Raw genomic sequence first — 14823 nt, forward strand, 5'->3', positions numbered from 1 at the left:
GATAATGCAGTTTATATCAATTAGCCCACCAAAGCTGAAGGAGTTGCCCCAAATGCACACATGAATGAGGGAGCACCTTGCACAACAGCTTAGGTGACTTGTGGAAGCATTCTAAGACTTTGGCACTGAGTGATGGAGCTCAGGAGGAGGCTGCTCTGAACTGCTGCCTGAAATGAAGTCTAAACCTTCACATGCTGCCCAGACCCATGCTTTGGTACAGGATCTGTTTTAATCCCTCCTTTGCATCTTTTACCCTACACATATCAGAAATCCATTAATACAGGAGGAGAAGAACTTAAGAAATGGACTTCTTAAGTTAGGCTCAGTGTCCATACTGAAGACACTGAAAACAAGCAACTTGCTCCTGGTTTTCATGAGTACTCAGTACTTATTGGATGCCATGAAAATATCTGAGGCCATTTATTTGGCTTCCAATTCATTGGCCTCAGGAGCCTGATTTTATGAACTACTTTTTTAAACTCAGCAAAAGCTCTTATCACTGAGAGATTGACACAAGGGTCCTCCACAAAATGCTTGTGGCTTGGTAGATGGGTGAGCTGTCATCAGAGTATCACAGATGGTGCCAGTCCTGACTTCTTCACTTAAAAGGCTTGGTATTTGCACTGCTGCCTTTTCAACACCACTCAAGCAGCAGAACAGCAGCAATCCTGACTTGTGTACCCACGTGTCATCTGTCACTGGGTGGCAGGTGACCACATCTCTGTCCTGGAGGCTTTTGAGCTAAAACACATGATATTTCTTTACCTTTCTGAATCTGACTGTGACGATGAACAACCTCCTCGAAGCACTGATGGAAAGAAACATATTCTATCTATAGATATAAATACGATCCAGTTTCCAGCTGAAATATTAAGCAGTGATTTGGAACCTGCCTCCTTCCTAGACAGCTCCTGGAGATGCTCACAGCTCACAGCCTGAGCTTCCTGGATCTTCCCAAGGTTTTGGGGTGAAGGAACAGAGCTGGTGATGTAAGATGTATTCCCTGATGAGGAATACTAGCTCCTGACCTCAGTTTCCTGCAGTGGGACTCCCCTCTTCAATCCCTCCTTAAAGAAGGGCCAAGACTTAGATTACTGGGGCTACAGTGCTATTTCTGAAAAGCTTGTTCCCAGCAGTACAAACTGTATGCTTACAGGAACTTTGACGCTTTTAAATTAAGAAAGTTACTTAATTGCTGTCAGCACCCTGCTGTTCCTTTGAGACTATGCTAAAACATAAAGCTTGCTCATTAATTACTTCAAAAGTCAAGGTTTAATTACAATGCCTCCAAGTTAAATTTCAAGCCAGCCTAACTTCCAGAGCCACAGAGGAGACAGACAGACATATTCACAGCAAGTTAATCCTTCAAAAAAGATGATGGTGATGATTAATGTTATTGATTTCCCAGCAGCAGTATTTAATCTTTCAAACACAGAGCACATTAACTGGAGTGTGCAGAAGCCAGTGTCATACCCGGGGTATTCCACCTGGACCATGACTGCAAGAGGGAGTCTGCGTTCCTGCAAGAAGAGGAGTAGAACCAGGTTTCATTACATAGCTCCAGAGAAAACACGCACCCATCCTACTGGACAGACATTCTTCCCCATGGGTGAGGTAAAGGTGCATTAAAAAACAGATTACATGTGGGCTGGTTACCACAGCAGAGCTCAAAATCTTCCTGTAAGCATGCTGGATTCCTGGCCAACCTTGAAGCCAGAAATGAAGGCAACAGTTACTGTTCTTTGTGAACACGCCAATTTGAGTATAAGTGTTCCTATAGAATCATAGAATCATTAAGGTTGGAAAAGACCCTTAAGATCTTCGAGTCCAACCACCAACCTATCACTGCCAAGTCCACCACTAAACCATATCCTCAAGCACCACATCTACCCTTCTTTTAAATACCTCCAGGGATGGAGACTCAACCACCTCCCTGGGCAGCCTGTTCCAAGCCTGACAACCATTTCGGTGAAGAAGTTTTTCCTAATATCCAACCTAAACTTCCCCTGGTGCAGCTTGAGGCCATTTCCTCTCGTCCTATTGCTTGTTACTAGGGAGAAGAGACCGACCCCCGCCTCACTACAACCGCCTTTCAGGTAGTTGTAGAGAGCGATAAGGTCTCCCTCAGCCTCCTCTTCTCCAGGCTAAACAACCTCAGCTCCCTCAGCTGCTCCTCATAAGACTTGTTCTCTAGACCCTTCACCAACTTCGTTGCCCTTCTCTGGACACGCTCCAGCACCTCAATGTCCTTCTTGTAGTGAGGGGCCCAAAACTGCACACAGTACCCGAGGTGCGGCCTCACCAGCGCCGAGGACAGGGGCACAATCACCTCCCTGCTCCTGCTGGCCACACTATTCCCGATACAAGCCAGGATGCCATTGGCCTTCTTGGCCGCCTGAGCACACTGCTGGCTCATGTTCAGCCGGCTGTCAGCCAACACCCCCAGGTCCTTTTCCTCCAAGGCAGCTCTCCAGCCACTCCTCCCCAAGCCTGTAGCATTGCATGGGGTTGTTGTGACCCAAGTGCAGGACCCGGCACTTGGCCGTGTTCAATCTCATACCGCTGGCTCCGGCCCAACAATCCAGCCTGTCCAGGCCCCTCTGTAGGGCCTTCCTGCCCTCCAGCAGATCAACACTTCCACCCAGCTTGGTGTCACCTGCAAACTTACTGAGGGTGCACTCAACCATCCAGATCATCATTACTCAACCTCATCCAGATCATCAGTGAAGATATTGAACAGGACCGGCCCCAACACTGAGCCCTGGGGAACACCACTTGTGACTGGCCGCCAACTGGAGTTGACTCCATTCACCACCACTCTCTGGGCTCGGCCGTCCAGCCAGTTTTTAACCCAGCGCAAAGTGCACTTGTCCAAACCGTGAGCAGCCAGCTTCTCCAGGAGAATGCTGTGGGAGACAGTGTCAAAGGCCTTACTAAAGTCCAAGTAGACAACGTCCACAGCCTTCCCCTCATCCACTAAGCGGGTCACCTTATCATAGAAGGAGACCAGGTTAGTGAGGCAGGACCTCCCTTTCATACACCCATGCTGGCTGAGCCCGATCCCCTGGTGTCCCGCAAGCGCTGCGTAATGTGATTCAAGACGGTCTGCTCCATGACCTTTCCCGGCACCAAGGTCAGGCTGACAGGCCTTAGTTTCCCCGATCCTCCTTCCGACCCTTCTTGTACAGGGGCGTCACAATCACTAGCTTCCAGTTGTGTGGGACCTCCCCGGTTGACCAGGACTGCTGATAAATGATGGAGAGTGGCTTGGCGAGCTCCTCTGCCAGCTCCTTCAGTGTCCTTAGGTGGATCCCATCCGGCCCCATGGACTTGTGAACATCCAGGTGAAGGAGCAAGTCAGTGACTGCCACCTCTCCAACAACTGGGACTTCATTCCGCATACTATCTCCATCTCCCTGTACAGGGGCCTGACAACCCTGAGGATGACCAGTCTGACCAGACTGAGGCAAAGAAAGCATTAGGTACCTCAGCCTTCTCCTCATCTTTCCTGGCAAGGTTAGCTTCTGCATCCAACAAAGGAGGGAGATTCTCCCTGGCCCTCCTTTTGTCACTGATGTATTTATAAAAACATTTTTTGTTATCTTTAACGGTGGCGGCCAGTTTAAGTTCCAGCTGGCCCTTCGCCTTCCTAATCTTTTCCCTGCATAACCTCACAACATCCTTGTAGTCCTCCTGAGTCACCTGCCCCATCTTCCAAAGGCAGTAAGCTCTCCTTTTTTTCTTGAGTTCCAGCCAAAGCTCCCTACTCAGCCAAGCCGGTCTTCTCCCCCACCTACTCGACTTACGGCACATGGGGACGGCCTGCTCCTGTGCATTTGAGACTTCCTTCTTTAATAACATCCAGCCTTCCTGGACTCCTTTGCCCTTCAGGACTGCCTCCCAAGGGACTCTGTTAACCAGACTCCTTAATAATCCAAAGTCTGCCCTTCTGAAGTCCAGGGTAGTGGTTTTGCTGACCTTCTTCCTTACTCCTCCAAGAATCAAAAACTCTATCATGTCATGGTCGCTGAGCCCAAGACGGCCTCCAACCACCACATCACCCACCAGGCCTTCTCTGTTCGTAAACAGCAGGTCCAGCAGGGCACCTCCCCTGGTTGGCTCACTTACCAGCAGTATAGCAGTATCCTGTATTTTTTCAGATTTAGAATTTAGACACCATGACCGCAAACAGAATATAACAGCTACAGTGTTGATGTGGTAAATCACCTAACTTAAAGCTGATAAATAATTTTTGGCCTTTGTCAGCCATGAAAATGTATCGGGCTTAGTTATGAAAGTATGGGAAAGTAAGTCCTGGGTACCAAGAGAAAGCCCCTATAAACCTGCAGCTTTAGATTTCAGCAAAATCAGGTGCTGGAAAGTGTTATGGAGATTAGCTGCTAGCTGTAGGGATTTCCCAGGAGGACAGAAAGAAACGCCTCTCCACACCCCCTGCACTTGGCTGATGGCGCGCTTGAGCTGTGTTCAGTGCCATTGCTGCAGAGCGCAACATCGGGCTGGAGGTTCCAGAGTCTGTAATTTAAATGGCACCAGTCCCATTTTCCCTTTTAAAGCCAGGCCAGTCTGAGAGAACCGGAATGGCTGGTCAGTCAAGGTGACAAACGTCTGCTAGATAAGAGGTACCAGCACATGTTGCCTTGTCATTGACTGTACCAGAATATAAAGTTTAATCTTCCTGACAACATTTTCAGCCGTGAAAGAGGATGAAGCATCCAAACAAAGCACCTGATTGTACTCTGGGGACGGTAATCTTGCAGTTCTCTTAGATGCTGTGTCTGTATCAGAAACTTCAATTTAATTGTCTTAATTAACTCTCTTAATAATTAACAGTCAGGATTTAGAAGGCTGTGGCATATTTTCATCTTGCAGTATTGACTGGCTTCCTTAAAGCCCCAGCTCTGGAGCCATGTTTCAGTAAGGGGAAAAAATTTAGCACTTTTTGAAAACTTAAAAATTGTTATGAATTAGATGTCAGAATAATATTTTAAAAAAATTCTAAGACCTGCTGAAAAAGAATATCTATGACTTCTAAGCCAGCTTCATGACTTTTAGGGCCCAATTCATTATTTTCTAAAACTTATTGCTGTCAAAGCTGTAATTTAGCTCATAAAAATATTTGTTGTTCTAGGGATAGCACATCCTGGGGTTAATGGACTCTGTAACCTCCTATGTTTTCATTATTTTTAAAAGTCAGTCATTGGCAGCCAGCTGGAGAGCGCTTTATTAGCAAACATCCCCAGAGAGCAGACACTTTAACACTTGATATCTTTTTGGCTTAGAGGATATGGCAAGGACACAAAGCTCCTCACTGCACCTTGGAAAATAAGACAACCACAGTGACACAGCCTAAAACATGCCGTGCAGCACCCCACTGACCAGTGCTGCCTTGGCACAGGGTTTCCCATCCTGTGTCTGCCCCCACTGCTACCACAATCAGGGTGAAGGGCAGGTCTGACCTGCACCCTGCCCTGACATATCACCTGCTGCATGTGTAGTTGATGTTTATTTTTCATATAAAGTAATACTACAATATCAACATTAAGTATTAACAAGTTTTAGTGTGTTTTACAATTTTTTTAATGATGTTTGAAAGCAAAAAGCTGTATTCTTGACTAATGTGACACTACTTGAGAGATAAAAATCAACTTTATTAACATCATGTCTTACATAAGTATCCATATCTCTCTCTCACTCTCTCTCCCCCCAGGTCAAACTCCATTCCTCTAACGCATTGCAAATCCTGTTTCCCTTTTAGGTCAATACATGTTCCTGTTCTCTGTGGAAACACACATTATAACTTCTGTGCCATTTAACTTTTTAAGATATTTTAATATATCTTTTCAATAGAATAATTAGTGATATATATGGTAAATATGTATCTAAAGAATGTACAAATACATAATATATGTCTATACATATACGTGCAACCAGTATTAACATATATTAATGGGGTTTTACTGGCTAAAGTATAAAAATATAATGAACTCAACTACTCCTAAAGAAGATACAACCACTCCTTTGAAAATTAAATAAACATTTTGAAGTCAAACACACAACAAGGGTAACCAAAATGAATTTTTGAGAAAGTGTTGTCGCATGGTTTTTTTTAAACTTTCTATCAATCAGCAGTGCTTTTTCCCAATGTGAAGTACAGCAGGTTTCTGAACGATTCAGCTTGAGTGAAGGAAGCGATAGTTGGACATACACTTATTTTTGTTGAGCTGCTGACCCTTTGTTATCTGTCAGTGATACCAAGATGTCTCGCTTTTCTTAGCCAACTGCACTGGAAAAGAAGCACACATTATAGAAAAGCCAGCAAAGGCTAAAAATGTAAACTTCATTTAGAGTCTTCTGGTACCTTTTTTCACAGACACATCTCCTTGTATGGGGATGCTAATGGAAACCAGAAACAGAGGCTAAAAGAGCCTCAGGTGCAGGATTATACACTCAGTTAAAACAGGTAAGGATTTGATATTTTTGGATCTTGTCCATACCTTACTTGCATAAATCAAGTTTCTGTTTCTGAAGAACCAATAGTGAAATCAAAAGTTAATGCTTACTCCTAATGTGATCAGGTGTGTATTAGCTGCAGTCATTTATACCACAATAGTTGTGAAGTCACTGTCAGCCTGTCAGAATGGTTACTGTCTTCTCCACAACAATATAAATGACAATAATAAATGTGAGATACACAAAGTGTATGACTTTGTTTTACTGAACATGTATTACCCACTGAACCTGACTTGTTAAATTCTAAGACAGCATTCAGTCATGCTAGTGATCTGTCAAACCAGACCTGTACCAGCTAATCATTGTTCTTGTTTGAAAACTGATTTACAGTTCTTAACAAACCTAAACCACGTCACCTACCAGTCTTATTCCAAATGAAGCAGCAGCATACTCTTTTTGCATGAGGTGAAGGACGCCTTACCACCAGTCTAGGTAAAACTGCCAGTCTCCAAATCACAGCAATTCTGCAAGGCAACTGAGGCAGGAGTGAAAGTACCAATAAAAAAAAATGACCTAGATTAAATGATTTGCTACTTATAGGAGAAACATGCAATAAAAAGAATCCTTCCCTCTTGGTTCAATTCCATTCCTTCAGCACAATTTGAATATAATCGAATATAAATGTGCCCTTTCCAGAGCAACTGTTCTTATGGAGAGATTTACCTCAGCTTGATTTAAAGTATGCATTTGCAGGCCAAGCACCCCGAGAAGCTTTGGAATATGACATTAATATAAAAGATGACAAATGAAAATGGTTCAGATATAAATAAGTTCACAGACCAGTAGAGGGCAAAGTACTAAGAGTAAATTGCAAAGTTATATGGGTCTATGGTGTGTAATGATATAACTTTGGAACTGAGAACATGAGAAGTAGAGGGCCCTTAAGGGAACAAGGCTGAGACAGCTTTGCTCTCCGCTCATGTTCCTCAGGCCCCTTCTCCAGGCATGAATGAGTGGGGATGCCCTGTCGTAATGGCATATGTGTGTGCAATTTGTTATTTTAAGTAGAAAAGCCCTCATTAAGCGAAATGGATAATGGCAATACCCAGGACCTTTGGTACAGAAATGCTAGTGCATTAAACACAACATTACCTTCCATCAGTATTATCAACCCAAACCTTGCCTGCATACAGAACTTGTAACATTTTAATTACTATGAACTATACCAATATTGCTCTCCTAGCATGAACACTGCTATACAAGACTAAAGCTACTACTTGTACAGCAGTATAGGTGATACAAGCAGGGGAATATAAGGAATAATCTAAAACCCATTTTATAAAAGGTTTTACAGGAAAAACAAGTGGAGCTATTGGACCTTTGGGCTTTAAACTGAGACCTCCCCTGACATACCTCTGGAACGGACAGGGATTGCCTGGCTGATTTTTTGAAGCTTCTTTTGAGAGACTGTTCCTGCTCACACAGTGATCTGAGCATTTACACAAGCCACCTTCTGTCTGGGAGTCATGCAGCCATGTAAGTGTGGCAATGAATCATGGAATAATTTGGAGGTCCCTGGGCTCGATGTCCTACCCAAAGCAGGGCAAACTTTGAAGTTAGAGCCAGTCTGAGCCAAGAGGTAACATTAGCTTGAGCTCAGCGCTATGTAATGCAGGATTTGGGCATGGCTGAGGCAGGCCTGTCATTGTCTGCACCTCACTGTGTTGATACGCCTGCTATCTCCTATGAATACACTGAAGGGTTTTGCAATTTTCTGCTCCCAGGGAAAGATCTTGGCACTGGGGGAAAAAAAAGGCAAAAAAAAAAAAAAAAAAGCAGAGGGACAGAAAGGGTGATTTTAACACACAGCGTGTGTTGTAAGGCACGAGAGACTAATGCCATGACAAACTACCAATGTGGAAAACATCGTTAACAGCCATTGTTAGATCCTGTGATATCCTGGCACAAACAAAAAAAGTCAAAGATGTAATTAGTAGGTTAAATGTTGCAAAACAGCAAGGAAGCAAACAAGGAGAGATACTGAAAACTTGCCATGATTAGAAGAATGATAAACACCACCTAGTCTTCCAGAAGAAACATGGGAGCAGAAAACTCCTTCAGAAAAGGGGAGAATGCCAATAAAACCAAATGGCAACACTGGGAAGGGTGTTGCCTTTTGCAGGGCTGGGCAGGGTCCTCTGCTGCATGTCTTAGGCAGCATAAAGGAAGAAACTGAGCTAGAGCTAAGGAAAAAGCTAGGTAAATTGCAGACAGAAAATATCTGCCAGACCCTCACTGTAAGACTAATAGTTCAAGAAAGGAACAAATGGTAAAAGCCACTCCTCACAGCCCCTGGAAAAGAGAGCTTTAGATATCACAATCTACTCTGGAGCATACTGAAGCATTGTGGTGGGGCAAGGAAAATAACTAAACACACCAGCATGCAATGTCAGGATGCACTTCACACTATTAAAGTAAACATGCACTTGGGTGGATGCTGTAAGAGAAAAACTGATGGCAAAGTCCTCTCACTTCTTTTGCCTGACATGGTCCTTGACTATGCTGTCGGAGAACCCATTGATGGATACCACAGCCAGAAGCACCGGACTTAACTTTCACACAATGAAAGGTCTGTATTTTGTTGGCCTTATATTCACTATAGATGTAAAGCTTGAAAGGCAGGCAGCAGCAAGGGAAATCAGATTAAACCTGTGAGAATAAACATATAATGAGAATCTCAGCTCTTTTGAGTCCTACCTGCACTTTAGGGCACAAAAATGCAAATCAATTCTCATGTCTTGATAGTGGCGTACAAGGCAGTAGGGTAAAAACATACAAGCCAATGGTGGCAGCTGCTTCCCCAAGATTATCAAGACTTGTTCATTGAACACCTACAGGCAAGCTGCAAACCTTCAGTGCCAGTTATTTCTATCTTCACATCTGCGTGAAAGCTGGAAATATGTTAGGAGTCGGGACAAACGTGTAAGGGCTCTATCCAGGCCACCCTAAATTAGTCCTCTCAGTGACTAGTCTTTCACGTTGTGATGGGGATAGCAGGTGATGGAGGCTTATCCAGGGAAGATGCCACATAAGAAGTGTCTGGCAGCCCCCCAGGGCATGCAGTCTGAATGCCATCCTACATGCCTTCAAAGCTAGTCCCTGAGCAGAATCCTAGCTGTTAACACTTTCACAAATATAATGGAATTTAACAATCTGAAGGGTGTGCAAAGAGCACTATGCAACAGGAGGAGATGGCAAAGCTATGCTCATTCGCTATAGAAGTTGGATAGAGGAAACTCTTTCCTTACCACAGAAAAGGTTCAGATCCAGAAAAGAGCAATGAGTGAATCACAAGAGATAAATCCCACTAAAGACAACATGAATGTTGCAGCCCATTAATTTCAGTAGGAAATTTGGAGATTAAACTGGTTGTTGTGTCTGGGCTTAAGTCCACTTAAAATAATACAGATGATTGGGAGGTCAATCAGCTGCCATAAAGGTCACTAGGGCTTAGAGGTGCAGCAGCAGAAGATCCCTTACTCCTCCTGAGCAGCAGCTTTGTTCATAAATTACCATGTAATTGTTGCAGACCCATGGAGAATGGTGCCAGCAGCTGGGAAATTGCTGAGAGGCTTTGCACAGGGAAAATGACATGACTGAAGTGGGTAGACTAAAAACAGGGAAGAAGAAAATAACATACATGGTCCCCTCAGGGGTGGGGTAGTTCTTCCTGCACAAGTGTTTGGAGAAGGGACATGGCTGCTAAATAGCACTGGAATTTTCTCTCCAGCTGAAAGAAATGCTGTTTCTTCTTCTCAGCCCAGACTGTGTGTTCCTCTCTTCCTAGCTGTGTCTCCACAAGTCACTGCATTGTCTTGGTTTCAGTGGGGATAGAGTTAAATTTCTTCGGAGTAGCTAGTAGGGGACTATGTTTTGGATTTTTGCTGGAAACAGTGGTGATAATGTGGAGATGTTTTAGTTGTTGCTAAGTAGCACTTACACTGGTCCAGGACTTTTTCAGCTCCCCGTGCTCTGCCGGGTGCACAAGAAGCTGGGAGGGGGCACAGCCGGGACAGCTGACCCAAACTGACCAACGGGATATTCCATACCATATGGCGTCATGCTCGGTATATAAAGCTGGGGAAGAAGGAGGAAGGGGGGGATATTTGGAGTGACGGTGTTTCTCTTCCCAAGTCACCGTTACGTGTAATGGAGCCCTGCTTTCCTGGAGACGGCTGAACACCTGCCCGCTCATGGGAAGGAGTGAATGAATGCCTTGGTTTGCTTTGCTTCCGTGCACAGCTTTTGCTTTACCTATTAAACTGTCTTTATCTCAACCCATGAGTTGCCTCACTTTTACTCTTCCAATTCTCTCTCCCATCCCACCAGAGGGGAGCGAGCGAGCGGCTGCGTGGTGCTTGGTTGCTGACTGGGGCTAAATCACGACATGCATAAAGGTGGCTGTGAATGTGGGGTGTGTGATCCAGCATACTACTGCCCAGCTTACACAGGGCAGCTTGAAGTCTCATTCCTTAGGATCACCATGATGCATACAGTACAGTTGTATTGATCCCCAGACTACCAGAGTTACACGTCCAGAAAACAACAGCCCAAAAAGAAGCCAGGGAAGAGCTGGAAATGAAATACTCTCCAGCTAGGCAATTAACTTCCAGGGCAGATTTTAAGAAACGCTACAAAATGTTCTTCTCCGAAAAAGCCTTTCTAGTGCAGAGTACTGATACTTCTTCAAGACATTTTTATTCACCCCCTGCCATCAAATGGATGAAACAGCCTACCCAAAGAATGATTCTCACAAGAGACACTAAGCAGAGACTCCATAAAATGCACTGGTTTTGATATTGGTATTTTGTATGAAGGCATTTCAATAATGCTACTATGAAGGGCAATGAATGGTATTTGAGAATATTTAGAAGGGAACAGAACTGACATGCTTGCATCACCTGACCTCCTTTGTTTTATGTTGCAAGATGCACTTGTAACAAACATACGTCAGACCAGCTGTTTGACAAAAAAGCATGTAGATTGACCTTATTGCTAATTTCAGGATGTATTCTGAAAGCAAGGCAAACTCTACTTCCCGTAGAAATAAATGAAACAGACTAGAACATTACCTCTAGCAATGATATGAAGTAGAATATGCTTAAGGAAAATAAACTGGCATTATTTGCTTACATTGATAAGCTTCACTGATTCATGTGTATTTGGTAAAATCTACTGAAATAAAAAAATAGAGAGCAATTTCGGTACACACAGTTTTGACTGGAAGACCCTGTTAACGTGACTCATTTATTTTGTGTCTGCTATGATGAGGAAACACAGCTGCAGCCTCTGCCACCTCTTAGCCCATACAGACCGATGAGATGCTGGCACTGGCAAGCAGCCAGCAGATAACCAACGGGCGGCTCTTCCCCTTTGCACTGAGGATGGCTGTAAAGCCTTCACCACTGAAACCCCCTTGTGTAAGTGGGACAGGCCAATGGCAGCAGGACAAAGTCCTCCAGCCTTCTCTACCTGTGACAGAAAGGCACAAAAATGTTCTGTTGTGTTGTATTAACAGAGAAGAGGATCCACAGCACATCCTCTTGTGTGAAAAAGGCTGCCAGCTGAGATGAATAGCTTGCAGGGACAGCTATTTTAAGTGCTTTATTACAGCGAGGGCTTTATGAGAACTATATCATACTTATACTGGCATGAAAAATATACTTTATGCCCCAGAAATCTCTGAACAAGTATTCTTTTACTGTTCTCAGCTGGCCATGCTGCTGGCAGAAAGGGTTCTGGAGAAATACCGCAGGGGATCCTGGACAAGGCAGGTGACAAGTCTCCTTCTAGGAGACTGTCACAGGAAGCATGGGAAAGATTTATTTGTATTAATGCAGCTACAGAGCTTTTCTGCAGATCCCAAAGTACCTTAAAAAGTTACAGGCTTTCACAAAGAAGAAAACATAGACCCAGAGATGCAAGGGTCATCTAGCAGGCCATAAAATGAGACAGTCAGTTCCCCTGATCACAGTGTCTTCCCTTTCTTTACACTGAGTAGGCTCTGGGATCGTCATCTGTTGGGTAGCTGCTGTGTTTAAGGAGATGAGGGTAAGTACTGACATGATACAGCGAGATTTCTGTAGTACATAAGCATTAAGGTAGCAGCAAAGATGGTTAGGAGAATAAAGTGGTGCAGGTCAGCCATAACTTTCCTATAACGTCAGATATTAAGAACTGCATCCCAGCAGTCCTTGTTATATGTGACAACTGAATCCCTGGGTTTTAACATTAAACAAAAACCCAATACCAGTTGAAATAGCACCAGCATGAGATGAAAGAGAGATGTCTGCAAAGAAAACAAGAAGAGACTTCAAAGCCCTCCACTGATTCCTCACACTAAAGTCACCTTGTCCTGAGGCATCAGTCCGTATCTCCATCTATTTTGTGTTTAGATCCCACAACCACCACAGTGTCTTCAAGTTTAATTAACTGACACTGAACCTGCTTACGCTGCAGCCATCCTGTGAAGGTCTTGGAGGCTAGCATGCATCCCAGCATATTACTCACTCTAACACAAGATGTCAACATCTTAGCACAAGTACTCTTCTTACTGTCAGGGTTTCAGAGCATTCACCACACGCGCTGCCTGCAATGACAATGGACCACACTTGGCCTTGCCTGGCTGGGCCAATGGATCTGTGATGAGCTGCTAGGGGGCTTAATTTGGTCTGGTTCATTGGCAGGAGGTGAAAGAGTTCCACACACATCACATCACCTCTATGAAATTGCCAGATCCTTCAAGAGCTCCTTTAAAGGCTAATCTATGATACTCAAACAGCAACTTCCATTCATATATCCTACAGAACAAGAGAGGGATTAGAAAGGACTGAGCGAAATCCCCAGGATTAGCAAAATATCACTATGTGATGTCTGAAGTTTTCATTATTTCACCGTGTAATTGTATCACCATTGGACTTAGACACAAGGAAAGCAACCACAGACGGCTCTGGTGATTGCTACATTTTTAGCAGAGTGCACATACAGTCTGTAGGACATTTGCTTACTCCTCCAGGATCCCACAGAATTAAGAAAATAGTTTTGTAATATCAGAAATAGCTTCCTGCTTTTTGTCAAACATCAGGAGAAATACGCCTATGTGATAAGGCAATGTTTGACACACAATTGTAATGTCAGCACCCAAGGGAGCAATGTCAACCCTGGTATCAGTTTCATGGCTCGATAGAAGAAGCGTTACTAACCAAGGAGAGTCTCAGAAGTTGATAGGTTTAAGTGCAGTGTCATTTTCTTACCACTTCCAGGAGCCTCTCAGTGATATAGCCATGTCCGCAGTGTGAATTTCTTGGGAAATGCAGGTGGTAGCAAAGTGTGGGAGCTAGCAGAAAGTACAAGTCAGGGAGGAAAGAAGGGAAATACACCTCATTTTCTTGTGTGAAGTCTAGTGAAAAACCAATCTGCTCTAACATTCAGACCCCAGCTTGTTCTGTGGAGTTCTGGAAGCTGTATCAGTAGATATCTTGTCATGGTTTCACTAGCTGTAGCTGGGAAATAGATGGGAGTCACTGTGTTGTTGAAATCTGTGTAGATCTACCGATCTTAAGCAAAGCCTCAGGCTTTATGAAGACCATTCCCAACCCATGGGGCATGTATATTCTCTTGTGACTACATAGAACCATGACCAGCTGTGTGAGGGATTTTAGATGATGGTCTGTGTAGGGCCATGGAAAAATTACAAGATGAACACAGCTGTGAGAACGTGACCTTGAAGAAGGGAACTGGGAGGATTGTTACTGAACAATATGGGGTTGCAACCTGGGAGCCGCTGTTAGCTGGCACCTGGCAGGCCTTGTTGCGTGCGCTGGCCACGCGTGTGGCAACGTCTAGTCAGTACTTTTCCACTGAATCTGCTGAGGGTATAAAAAAGCATGGCTCAAAGCAGAGAGAGGAGAGAGGACACAGGAGCCACAGGGGACGCCCTGAAGGTGCCATGCCTGCCTCCCTTCTCTATGATGACCCTGCTAATGGTCACCCTCCTGCTCAGCGGTGTCTCCGGCATAGTCGGGTTGGTAAGACTCTTGTAAAGGGAAAACAATATGCTAGTAACTGCTTATCCAAGACTATAATAGAGCAATAAATACTGTTGTGCTTTTTAAATATTGTGTGTTGGGTGAACTTTGTGCATAGGAATCCTGCAAACCTGTTACACCACCACATCACTGAATCCCTACCATGTGTTTACCTCATGTGTGCTGATTTTGGCTGAGAAGGGGTTAATTCTCTTCACTGTGGTACCTGTGGTGGTCGGGGACCTTTCCAGCTTCCCGCGCTCTG

The 14823-nt window shown here is 44.3% G+C and overlaps 1 long non-coding RNA gene across 2 annotated transcripts; it reads right to left on the reverse strand.

The window, feature by feature from the left end:
* Window positions 1-5559: 5559 nt before the first annotated feature.
* LOC142061228 (uncharacterized) lies at window positions 5560-14096 on the reverse strand. 2 transcript variants are annotated; one of them, XR_012662075.1, is made up of 3 exons: window positions 13785-14096; window positions 6892-7006; window positions 5560-6299 (listed from the first exon to the last, which is right to left on the reverse strand). It is a non-coding gene; the product is annotated as an uncharacterized LOC142061228 (long non-coding RNA). The 2 variants fall into 2 exon arrangements; XR_012662074.1 differs by having other exon boundaries at window positions 5560-7006.
* Window positions 14097-14823: the final 727 nt, after the last annotated feature.

This window comes from Phalacrocorax aristotelis, chromosome 8 (assembly GCF_949628215.1).
Source record: "Phalacrocorax aristotelis chromosome 8, bGulAri2.1, whole genome shotgun sequence".
In the NCBI taxonomy this organism is placed as follows: Eukaryota; Metazoa; Chordata; class Aves; order Suliformes; family Phalacrocoracidae; genus Phalacrocorax; species Phalacrocorax aristotelis.